The sequence below is a fragment of the Rutilus rutilus genome (genome assembly GCF_951802725.1).
Source record: "Rutilus rutilus genome assembly, chromosome: 25".
Lineage (NCBI taxonomy): Eukaryota > Metazoa > Chordata > Actinopteri > Cypriniformes > Leuciscidae > Rutilus > Rutilus rutilus.
In genome coordinates, this window is record NC_140229.1 from 7000957 (window position 1) to 7014440 (window position 13484).

General features: G+C 39.8%; 2 pseudogenes across 2 annotated transcripts; both read left to right on the plus strand.

Annotated features, from left to right (window-relative positions):
* LOC311284767 (trace amine-associated receptor 13c-like) lies at positions 1-1008 on the plus strand (annotated as a pseudogene). Its single transcript has one exon. The product of its transcript is annotated as a trace amine-associated receptor 13c-like (transcript).
* Positions 1009-6421: 5413 nt separating this feature from the next.
* LOC311285289 (trace amine-associated receptor 13c-like) lies at positions 6422-7480 on the plus strand (annotated as a pseudogene). Its single transcript has one exon. The product of its transcript is annotated as a trace amine-associated receptor 13c-like (transcript).
* The last annotated feature ends 6004 nt before the right edge of the window (positions 7481-13484 follow it).

The following is a 13484-nucleotide window of genomic DNA, read 5'->3' on the forward strand; positions in this document are numbered from 1 at the left end:
TTTCCTGCCATCAACTCATCATGTATCAAGGGAAAACGCTCCACACATGAATACAATATCATGTATGTTTTTTTTTTCATTGCTGTCAGCATGGACTGTGTTTCTGAACCTGCTGGTGATCATCTCCATCTCTCACTTCAAGAAGCTTCACACTCCAACAAACCTGATTATTCTCTCTCTGGCCGTGGCCGATCTGCTTATTGGACTTATTGTGATACCCATAGAGGCCTTTAAACTGATTGAGACATGCTGGTACTTTGGAAACAATGTCTGTGGACTGTTACTTTTATCCTCAATCTGACTCTTTCAGCATCTCTCAGTAATTTAGTTTTAATTGCTGTTGATCGTTATGTGGCTGTGTGTCACCCTTTACTGTACCCACAGAAAATAAACACAACTAAAACTTTAATAAGTATCAGTCTGAGCTGGATTTGCACCTCAGTTTATAACACTGCCTTTGTAATTAATAGTGGCTATTTTAACACCACACACAGATCAGACATGTGTTATGGCGAGTGCTCCATTATAATTAGTTTTGTCTGGACAGTCATTGATCTGATTTTGTTCTTTCTGTCTCCATGTATTCTGATTATAACTTTATATTTCAGGATTTTCCATGTTGTACATCAGCAAGTAAAAGTTATAAACTCTCTAAAGGGTGGTAAATGTGTAACGGAAGGTTCATTGAGGAGACAATCTGAGAGTAAAGCTGCTCTGACATTAGGAATCATTGAGATAGTTTATCTGTTTTGCTTTGTTCCATATTTTATCTGTTCTATATCAGTAGTCTCTTCCACAACCATAAATATTTTGACATGGGTTGTGTATACAAACTCAGGTCTGAATCCTCTGGTCTATGCTTTATTTTATCCCTGGTTTAAAAAGACAGTTAAACACATCTTAACTATGAAAATATTTTATCGAAAATATCATAGAAAATATCATAGAAAATATTTCAGCCAGCATCCTCTCTGGTTGATATTTTTACACAATATCAAATGTAATTAAATTGGTAATTTACACTACATGTATCTTAATAGTATAGTTTGTTTTATATAGTACGCATTTTGTATCATTCTTGCATTGATGCAATTGATTGAATATTTATAATATAACAATTAAACACTTTTAGATTGTAAAAATACTTTTTTTTTCTTCTTTTTAGACTGTAAAAAGGTGACAATGTTCAGTTGTTTTATTAGCTTAAGTAAATTGAGCAAGAATCACCAATCTTCAGTCTACTGAAATAAATTATAAAAGTAGATATGTATTTTATGCTTCACTTTCATCTGTCATTTTGAATCTGTTTTATCAAAAATCAAAAATAAAACACAATGACAAAAAGAGTACAGTCATAAAGAACTATATGTGTAAGTGTCAAATGTATTATTGTGGTTCATCACAAAGTGAATGATTAAAATGGCTTAACAGGCCTCAGAGGGTTAAAACATCTGAAACAGAGTAACTTCAAATTCACCCAAAATAAATTTTAAGAATGGAGCTACACAGAAGAATTAACAGTTGAGCCTAACACAAAAAATATGAAATATCTTAATGTAACTTTTCAAGTAAGTTGATGTAATGTAATGTTTACAGTATGTTGTTTCACAAAAAGTGATGTGTATAAATGAATACCATATTGAAACTATTTTCAATAGTCATTGAAAAGCCATTTATAAGGCCATTTATAAGTCAAACAAGATTAACATTAATATAAAACTTTTATTTTTATTATTTTTTTATTTTTATAAATTCCTTTGATTAACTATCCAGTTGGCTTTGGAAGTTCACACATTTTGGCAAGATCACTGACGTTGTTTAAACACCAGTATATATTGATATGTTAGTTGATCTAGAGTTGTCGGATTAATTTTAAAAATAGAGGATGGAGGGAAATTAATTTTTAAATGCTTTTGCATTTTCACGCAATTGTTTGGTGTTCCCCCGAGAAACTTTCCCTTATAAAAATGTTTGCATTTTTAGACTCAGTGAACTCGCCTTCAAAATGAAAGTCCTCAACCACACCCTATTACATCTAATAAATTCATATCATGCACAAATCATATGCACGTTCAAACATACAAAAATAATTAACAAAAATTAAAGACCACAAATAATAAAGCAACAAACATAACACATCGGGATTTGTTACACAACTGTTGGTCATTCATCTCATAACCATGTGTATTTAAGTTCCTGCTGTTTACTTAGTCTTTGTCTGGTCATGTTCACGAAAGGTTGTGTTTTGCTAATGTCTCTTCGCATGCCTTTGAGAATACTTGCTATTAAACTTCGTTGAGAACTTTATTCATCTGTCTTCGTCTGTCTGCCTGCAAACAAACACATTGTGACATTTCCACTGCCATCTGCGCTATTTTGGAATTGTGCTCTCACGCTAATTTTCCCTGTATAGTAATATTGTTGTGAGTTTAATACATGCTTGAAATATATATGGCATGTATTAATCTCACAACATTATATCCCGTATTCAAACATATATATTATTACTATTTCTGACTGATTAAAATTATGACCATTATTATTAAGAATTTCGACTCCCTGCCAAATTAAATAACATAGTTTAATATGAAGTTAACATAGTTTAATTTCGACTCCCTGCCAAATTAAATAACATAGTTTAATATGAAAAAACGGTGGAGTATCCCTTTAAAAACTAACGCTTGGTGACAGCACCTCAGTGTACTTCAGGCTAATAGAGCTGTTTTACATTAGCGCGTCATTCACTTGGCTTCTTCATATTTCCATAAGGATCGGTGGATCAGCTCAAACTCTGAATTTTACGCAAATAATGATAATTCACTGTATTAAAGGAAGACATCGGACAAACCTGAACATAAGCAGCTGATTTTAAATTTTAAAGCACGACAGTTGCTGATTTTTTTTAACAAGATTTGTTCTCCAATGCTTGCATTTTTTGGCACAAAGTGCAAATAAAATGTTTAATGTCAAACTCATTTTCCTTGTTGTTTACCTGTTAATAAAATATGAGGGCCAGGGCCTATATTGGTTCTGTATATAGGCCTATGTTATAGTTTTTAAAGGTTCCTGTTTTCTAATAGGCTGTCAGTCGGTTAACATGTATAGGCCTACAACTATCTGTGACATCAGGTATTAAAAATCGAATTATTTATTTATCCACCCCCGCATTGTGTGTAAGGAATAAAAATCATTTCAAATATTAATATAGCTGTAGCCTAACTATTTTTAAAAAATCACTACTGTAAATCTGTGCAATATAACAGTAGCCTACTTCAAAAATTAAAGGTGCTCTAAGCGATGTCACACGTTTTTTAGGCCAAAACATTTTTTGTCACATACAGCAAACATCTACTTACTATCCGCTAGCTGCCTGTCCCCTGAACACACTGTAAAAAAACGTGGTTTCTGCAGACACCACAGGCTCCACAAATGGCAAGAAAAACAAACTGGGCTAACCCGCACCACGAAACATAACAAATTGTTCCAGCCAATAACTGACAAGAAGGATTTGGGGTGGGGTTTGGGGGGTTAGCGCGCGGATGAGGAGGAGGGAGGGTCTAGCTAGCCTCCGTTTTGTTTGACAATACCTTAAAGTCAACAAGAAGTGACATCACCCAACATCGTAATTGATCACGTCTTTCGGTTACATGGCCTCCCGATGGACGTGGTTTCTGACAGGGGTTCTCAGTTTGTGTCCAAATTCTGGCAAGAGTTTTGTAGATTATTAGGAGCTACAGTCAGTCTGTCTTCGGGTTATCATCCCCAGAGCAATGGTCAGTCTGAGCGAGGCAACCAGGATTTAGAGAGAATGTTGCGATGTTTGGTTTCCAAGAATCCTTCATCCTGGAGCCAACAACTTTCTATGGTTGAGTACGCCCATAACTCATTACCAGTGTCATCCACGGGCCTCTCTCCGTTTAAGTGTAGCTTACGGTACCAGCCACCTATTTTTCCGAGCCTGGAATCCTAAGTCGCGGTCTCCTCTGCTCACGCCTTCGTCCAGAGGTGTCACCGCACTTGGACTAGAGCCCCCGAGACTCTACTCCGGGTGGGGGCGCGCACCAAGGCTAAAGCCGATCGCCACCGGTCTAGGCCACCCGTATACGTCGCTGGTCAAAAGGCAAAAGGTGTGGCTTTCTACTAAGAACATTTCTCTCCGCTCCGTTTCTAAGAAACTTGCTCCTAAATTTATTGGCCCGTTTACTATCACCAAGATCATTAGTCCGGTGACAGTCCGCCTCAACCTTCCTCCAGCGTAGAGGAGAATTAATCCCGCCTTTCATGTTTCTAAAATAAAACCTGTGTTTCGTTCTCATCTTAACCTGCCTGCCCCGGTTCCTCCCCCACCGCGACTCGTAGATGGGGAACCTTCATATTCAGTACATCGTATTCTGGACTCGAGACGGAGGGGACGCGGATTCCAGTACTTGGTGGACTGGGAGGGTTACGGTCCGGAGGAGAGGAGTTGGATACCTGCTCGAGACATCCTGGTTCACTCCCTCATCGATGACTACAATCGGCAGGTAGGGTCGTCTGGGAACGCCAGGAGGCATTCCTAGGGGGGAGGGTACTGTCACAGTTGGTAGATCCGCTGTCTCATTCTAGTCTTGTGTGTTTGTGTGGGTGTGGGTGTGTCTCATTACGTTCATTGTTTCGGGTGGGCGTTGCCGCTAATCATCCCGATCAGCGGCAGCTGAATGTCATCTCGCAGCCTATTTAATGCCCTCTCTCCCGTCTCATGTTGTCAGATCGTTGTTTGAGTATCCCGTCCTTGTGCCTGTTCCTGTTCCCTCGTGTTTCCTGTGTACTGGACTCTGGATTACTTCACCTCTGATCTCACCGCGGATTCACCATCACCTTCACTCTGCACTTTGGATTTGCCTGTCTCAATCCCTGCGTCACGCTCTCCTGCTGGCTGTGTTCCTGATCATCGGCTCCCCCTGGAGAAGTTACTGCCTTCAGCGCTGGAACTATTACTGCATCGATCTGTCTTTACACTTGAGTTATCTAATAAATATATCTTTGCACTTGCATTTGCTTCCGTCCAGTTTATCATTACAGAAGAGCTCCGGATTCCTCCTCCCGTCGGCAGATCCCAAAACCTTCAGTTTATTGTGTTTGTTTGTTTATGATGATTTAATTTGGTTCTGTTTTAGGAGCGTAGGGGTGTCCTGCCATTTATTTTGACTTGTGTGTGTGTGTTTGTTTGTGATTTGTTTATTTATAGGGAGTTAGGGAAGTTACTTTGTAATTCTGTTTATTCCCTGATTAGGTAATTTATATATGTTTGGCTATAAGTTTATTTTGTTTATTATTGTGGCTTTGGGGCACCCTGAAGCCATTGCTCCTTAATTCAATTACTCTTTCCACTTTAAATAAATTATACTTTTGTGGAACTTAGTTTTGTGTTGTTGGTGATCTGTCGGCTGGGGCTGGTATCCTTTTACCATCAACAAAAGCGCTTGCCAAGCCCGTCCTTATAATACAGGACGTAACACTGAATCAAACAACAATAATATCCCAAATGAAAAAAAAAAAAAAAAAAGCAAAGATGACAAATGACACATCCAAGCAATTGCCAGCATATATTAGTTTTGTGAAACAAAGCTAAACAATGTTACTCACCTATCAAGAAGAAATAAAGCAAACTCGGCGTCCAATGTTAGGCCTTCCCGCTCCTTGAGTTCTCTCTAGCGCTGGTACGTTAAGCTTCTCCGATATTAACACAAGTTCTACCTCTTACCTGATCGTAAGCCTTCTTTTTCATTTAAGTTCCGCAGACATTTTCCGCTTTTGTTTTTTATCTGCCCTCTCTCTTTTTCCGTAGTCGTTTTTGTCTGTGGCACTGAGCGCTCTCTCCTCCCCATCATTAGTAGACATGCCCCTTACTGCTGATTGGTAGCAGTGTTTTGGTAGTTGGTCCACACAGTTTTCAAAAACTACTGATCCCACCTTTAAAGAAATACTACAGTTCTATTATCATTTTATTACTGTTTTTTTACAATACAAAAAGCAACTCCAAAACTGATTTAATTTTAATTGAAGATGATACTGTGGTGGAAAAAAGGTCTACTTTACCTCTGGATCAGAAGTCAGTGCTGTGGAATATTAGCATACAGTACCTTAAAGTGAAAAAATAAATCTAAGTATATGGCATTTGAAAAAATATATTAACTTGAAATATATGGAAATAGCCTATTGGTTACTGACAGAAACAATTAATGTAAAAAGAAATAGTAAAAGAAGTTTGTCATGTAAATAAATAGCATGCAAATATTAATTAAAAATTTAGCACCGTTTTACCATATTATTGTGTGGCTAAATATAATAATGCATACAATGAATAAATAATATAACATTATGCAGCATCAGAGGGGGCGGTAGATCATGGGTTGGTCGGTCTGATCCAGACTCTGTATAAATGAAAGGACAGTAAGGAGAGCAGAACAAACTCCTAACAGGAGGAGACTCACTCATGGCCTATGAGACAGAGGATCATGAGACTCAATACTGCTTTCCTGCCATCAACTCATCATGTATCAAGGGAAAAAGAACAAGACATGAATACAGTATCATGTATGTGTTTGTATCATTGCTGTCAGCATGGACTGTGTTTCTGAACCTGCTGGTGATCATCTCCATCTCTCACTTCAAGAAGCTTCACACTCCAACAAACCTGATTATTCTCTCTCTGGCTGTGGCCGACCTGCTTATGGGACTTGTCATGCCCATAGAGGCCACCAGGCTGATTGAAACGTGTTGGTACTTTGGAGACACTTTATGTGGACTCTATTCAATATTTATGGATGTGCCTCTTTCAGCATCTCTCAGTAATTTATTTTTAGTTGCTGTTGATCGTTATGTGGCTGTGTGTCACCCTTTACTGTACCCACAGAAAATAACCACAACTAAAACTTTAATAAGCATCTGTCTCTGCTGGGTTTGCTCTTCAGCTTATATTACTGCCTTTGTCATTAGTAGCGGATATTTTGACACTTCACACAGAACAGACATGTGTTATGGAGAGTGTTCTGTTATGATGAGTTTTGCTTGGAGAATCATTGATCTGTGCATGTCTTTTATTTTTCCTTGTACCCTAATCATAACTTTATATGTGAGGATTTTTTATGTAGTACATCAGCAAGTGAAAGTTATAAACTCTCTGATTAAGGGTGGTAAATGTGTAACGGAAGGTTCAGTGAGGAGGAAATCTGAGAGTAAAGCTGCTCTGACATTAGGAATCATTGTGACAGTTTATCTGCTTTGCTTTATTCCATACTATATCTGTTCTATATCAGTAATCTCTTCCACAACCATAAATGTTTTATCATGGGTTGTGTACACAAACTCAGGTCTGAATCCTCTGGTCTATGCTTTATTTTATCCCTGGTTTAAAAAGACAGTTAAACACATCCTAACTCTGAAAATATTTCAGCCAGCATCCTCTCTGGTTGATATTTTTACACAATATAAATTGTAATTAAATTGGTTAAGAGAGCAATTTCACATAAACTGCATTATTGTTATACAGTCATAAAGGTAGATTAACAGTTTATATTTGTAATTTACACTACATGTATCTCACACTGTTGCAATTGCTGCACTATTGATGGACTGATTTAATTGTTAGAATTTAACAATTAACCAAACTTTTTACACGGTAAAAAAAAATACAATGTTCAGTTGTTTGAGCAAAGAAGCACAACTCTTCAGTCCACTGAAATAAATGATAAAAGTAGATATTATGTACTTTATGCTTCACTTTCATCAGTGATTTCATCGGTTTGATCATAAATCAAAAACACAATGACAAAAAGAGGGCAGCCATATATAACTATGTGTAAGTCTCAAATGTATTATGGTTCCTCAAAAAGTGAATTATTTAAATGATTTTATAACAGGCCTCAGGGGTTAACACATCTGAAACCGAGGAACTTCAAATTAATTTAAAGAGTGGAGCTACACAGAATAATTAACAGTGGAGCCTAACAATAAAAATATGTAATACAGTATCTTGATGTAACTTTTCAAGTAAGTTGATGTAATTTTTACATTATCTTATTTCAGAAAAAGCGATGCAAATAATTAATGCCATATTGTAACTACTGAACAATCACCTATTGCAGGCAATTTTTTATGAGCCAAACAAGGTAACATTAGTGTAAAACATTTTTTTCCAATCAATTCATTTAATTATCCAGTTGGCTTTGGAAGTTCATACATTTTGGCAGGATCACTGAGCCTGCAGGCCTAGTATACAGCAGCAACTGTTGCATCAGTCTGTTGTGTGTATTTGTGTGTCTGTTTTGCACCTTTAATGAATGATTCACTAGGCCAATTACACAAGAATCGGAAATTACGTGACCGCTGTGTGAAGTTAGTTTCTTTATGCGTCTGTAGCTATTACATTAGTTTGCTCTTTTCTCAAATACAGATTTTTAGCTTTTCTGTTTTGTCTGTTTTCCAAGCTACTGTTATATAATCTACAAAGAAATGAATTTGTACTTGTTTGTAGTTTATACAGCCACTCAAATATACCAGTGGGTGGTTTTAATTCACCAGCTGTTGTAACAGAAATATGTACTCATTCAGTATCTCCCCTGCTCATATTACTATTTGCCAAGCTTGTATTTATAAAAAGTAAAAAAAAATCCCAGTACATATACTGTAATCTCTCTCTCTCTCTCTCTCTCTCTGAGAGAGAGAGAGAGAGAGAGAGAGAGAGATGTCTGTCTGTGTGTGTGTGTGTGTGTGTGTGTGTGTGTGTGTGTGTGTGTGTGTGTGTGTGTGTGTGTGTGTGTGTGTGTGTGTGTGTGTGTGTGTGTGTGTGTGTGTGTGTGTGTGTGTGTGTGTGTGTGTAACGGTGGTCGCCGCCCTAACTTAAATAATTATTTTAAAGAAAAAAACTTCGGGCGCCAGACAGGATTAAACCTGTCAAAAATTAACTTAACCCAGGATAGCACGAAATGTAACCACCTGTTACACAACAAATAATAATAATCCAAGAAAAAAGGTCATTTCACAAGGGATATTTATTCTTCCACATATGCTCAAAATCACAATCACTCAGAAAAAACGAAAAGGACAAAAAAAACAAATAAAAACAAAATGAAGTTCACACTAGCGGTCTCTGGTCTTCGAGATCCGAACCCCGTGCCGGAAACCAACCGCGTCACGCTAATCCACGTTCGCAGATTCGTGTCCACATTCATTCACAAAAAATGTCCATAAGAAAAGAAAAGAGAGAACAAAGAAAACATTGGATAAACATCTCATTAAGTAAATCACCAACATTAAATCAACAGCAACAATAATTTTAACGGGCAACAACAATTATAAACAAAACACTAAGCACACAGAATGTGCGAATACGAAAGCTATGCGAGTGGGTGCGTGCGTGCGTATATTGCAGTGTGTGTAATGGCGGCGCAGAGGTACTGACCACGTTTGCAGGTATTGAAGGCACCAATGAGTATCGCGGGTCAACAGACACCAGATAGGTGGATAAGCGTTTTTTGCCTTGTCTTCAGGACAGCTCACGACAGTTGGTCTGGAAATGCAATGCTTCAGTCACGCACCAGACATAAGTTACACGTGAAACAGCTGATTGACACGCAGCCGTCTTTCCACCGTAAACCATCACTCATACGGGCAACCCTCATGTGCAAACAAACGGATGACGCTTCTGATTCAGGTATGACACACTCCCTTTAAATACAACTTCCTTCCGTCGTTAATTGACACACTCCACCCAAAATCACGCTAAAATGAAAGTGAAAGTAAACAATGTTGTGGGACAGATTCTCTTGTTTGCCACACTCTCCCCCCCTAGAAGAAAACAACCTATGGTTGTTTAGAAGAGAGAAAATGCAGATTAAAATCCTAGAAAATCTTCGTCATCAGAGGATTCTTGAAATATATCCAGGAGTTTTTTCTTTTCTTGTATCTCCAATTCCTCAGCCGTTGGATAACACATTTTTATGTTACAAACGTGAGCTGTACGTACGTCTTCTCCAGTGTCTTCAAGGGCTATTTGATAGTTCAACGGACCCAGCTGCTTGATAATGCGGTAAGGACCTTTCCATTTTTGGGCTAGTTTTGCACTAAATTTACGCTGTGCATTAGACTGTGGAAAGTTACGCAACCATACTCGATCCTTGCTTTTGAATGTTACATCTCTCCTATTTTTGTTATAGTTCCTCAGTTGTCTCATTTTGGCTCTCTTGCTGTTTTCTTTGGCTTGAGTTTGCAGATGATGAAGATGATGAACTACATCATACGAGGCAGTGTCTGGGGTTAGATTAGGCCCAGAGAGTATTTTGTCCATTGGACTTTGGAGTTTCCTACCCAGCTGGAGTTCTGCTGGGGTTAATCCAGTGGTCTCTTGAACGGCTGAATTAAGAGCGAATCGGAATTCTGGTAAGAACTGGTCCCACCTCTGATGGTTGTCGTCCACATAGGCCGCCATCATGCTCTTGAGATTTCGATTAACTCTTTCTGTCATGTTGGTTTGGGGGTGATAGGCTGTAGTTAATTTGGGAGTAACACCCCAGTTCTCACATAACTCTCTGAAAACAGATGAAACAAACTGAGCGCCTCTGTCTGAGAGAACGAAGTCTGGTACGCCCCACCGTGTCAGGATGTCTTTTCTGAAGATGGAGGCAACATTCTTTGCTGTGGCACTCCGAATGGGGAACAACTCAACCCATCGAGAATAATAATCAACAAAGACCAGCAGGTATTCATTTTGATTTGGGCTACGTGGCAACGGACCCATGAGGTCGACTCCCAGCATTTGGTTTGGGCGGCTTGTTGTGATTTGCTGTAGTTTTCCAGCAGGCTTCCGGTTATCACTTTTCAGAGTTTGACATTTTACACAGGTCCTCACATGCTGTTTCACCGCTGACCACATTCCTGGCCAAAATGCTACTTCCTGAAGTCGCTTATAGGTCTTGTAGATTCCTCCATGGCCACAGATGGGAGTGGAGTGATAGTACTGGAGAAGGGTGGATCTGAGACTGGTGGGGATGTAGATTCTGTAATGTAGTTGGTTATTTGTCAGGTATGTTTTGTGATACAATTTGTCCTCAATTATTTCGTACTGGTCAATCAGACTCGCACAATTATCTGCAACTGCTTGCAATAATTTTGTAACTTCGGGGTCTTTGTGCTGTTCGTCCCACAGGACAACATCTGAGACAGGCAGTGCTGGGTCTTTTCCGCTGGTGTACAAGTTACATCCTGGGGTAACCGAAGACCTGGATAGAGCATCCGGAGCTACATTTAGTTTCCCTTTTCGGTACTCAATAACAAAATCGAATTTCTGCAATCGCAGAACCCAACGAATGAGGCGGCTGGTGGTTTTCGTGGAGTTCATGACCCATTGCAGCGCAGCATGATCGGTAACAACTGTAAAAAGCTTGTGCTCCAAGTAATGTTGCCACTTTTCCAGGGCCCAGATGACTGCAAGACATTCCTTCTCCGTTGCAGTATAATTGAGCTCGGCCCCAGTTAAGGTTCGGCTTGCATAGGCTATAACCTCCTCTCTGCCTATGTCCCTACGTTGTGCTAATATGGCACCCAGGCCGATGTCACTGGCATCGGTGTAAACAATGAATGGCCGCTGAAGATCGGGATGGCCCAGAATGGGAGGTGAGGTGAGGTGAGACTTAAGCTGGTCAAAAGCTTGCTGACATGGAATTGACCATTGAAAACTATGTCCCTTCTTTTTCAGTGCGTTGAGGGGTTCAGTAATCTTGGAAAAATTCGGAACGAAACGGTGATACCACCCTGCTAACCCAAGGAACCGCTGAACTTCCTTCAAGTTCGTAGGCACAGGGTAGGCATGAATGGCTTCAGTCTTACATGGGTCTGCTGAAATGCCCTTGACACTTACAACATGTCCTAGGAAAGTGAGCTCTTGAAGACAAAATTGACTTTTCTTCAAGTTTATGGTGAGACCAGCAGTTTTTAGTCTATGGAGGACAGTCTGGAGGTCGTGGAAATGCTGGGTTATTGAAGGCGAGTACACAATGATGTCATCGATGTACACAAAGCATATTTTTCTCCTTAGTTCTCCCAGAACTGTCTCCATGAGCCTCTGAAAAGTTGCGGGAGCATTTTTGAGCCCAAACGGCATAACATTAAATTGATAGAGACCTGCAGGAGTGATGAAGGCTGTCTTGGTTTTGCTGTTGGGGTCCATGGTCACCTGCCAATATCCACTGTTTAGATCAGGGGTGGCCAACCCTGCTCCTGCCGATCGACTGTCCTGCACAGTTTATCTCCAACCCTAATCAAACACACCTGAAGCAACCAATTAAGGTCTTCAGGATCACTTGAAAATTAAAGGCAGGTGTGTTTGATTAGGGTTGGAGATGAACTGTGCAGGACAGTCGATCGGCAGGAGCAGGGTTGGGCACCCCTGGTTTAGATCAATCGTTGAGAAGATGGCTGCCCCAGAGAGTGATTCCAGAATTTCTGTTATATTGGGAAGAGGGTAAGCGTCACTTTCTGTTACAGAATTAACTTTTCTATAATCCACACAAAATCTAAATTTGCCGTCTTTTTTGGGTACTAAGATGGGTTGGGTATGCCCAACCAGAGTGGGATGGTTCAACTATTCCTTGCCTCAACATCTCATCAAGTTGCTCCTCCAGGGCAAGTTGCTTGAGGGGAGACAAACGGTATGGCCGTTGTTTAATGGGGACTTGGCTGGTGGCATAGATGCTGTGTTGGAGAACCTCAGTACGTCCAGTACGGAGAGTACACACCTGAGGGCTTTCGTTCAGGATTTGGAGTAACTGTAGCTTATCATCAAAGGGTAAATGAGCAGCGTCTACAGCATTTTTTATCAATGTCTGTTCGTCAATACCATCCGGGTGTTGAATTTGCAATGGTGATGATGGAGGGGGCACAGAAGTTAATAAGGAAAGGTTTTGTGTGGCTTCCTTAAATTGACATCTCTCTTTTTGGGGACTTACATTTGGCACACTTGGATTTCCTGGTTGAAAGGGGTACTCTTTTGAAGGATCCAGCTTGAAGGAGTATTTTTGATCAATGACATTGAGTTGCAGCCCACTGAAGAAAATAAAGTCCAACCCCAAGACTACAGCATAGGCTTGAGCTTGGGATGAAAGTACAGCAGTAGGTAAGGTAAAGGCTTGGTCATGTAAATTAATTGTGGTATTCAGCCATCCTAATGGAGTCTCTGCTTTTCCATTTGCCAGATAAAGAGGACCACGGCACCACGGTTGCAGCTGGTCCGGGGATGTAAGCTGCCTCATGAGATTCTCATTGGTGAGTGTGTAGCTTGCACCAGTGTCCACAATGGCTTTACCTGACCAGGCATCGATACAAAGGGGAACAACTAGTTGTTGAGGTATCGCTACAAGTTCATTAGAGCTTGTAGATGAGGAGGAGGTTTTCTTGGTTGCTGATTGTGACTTATGACTTCTTGTTGCTGCAACAGAGTTGTTGGACGG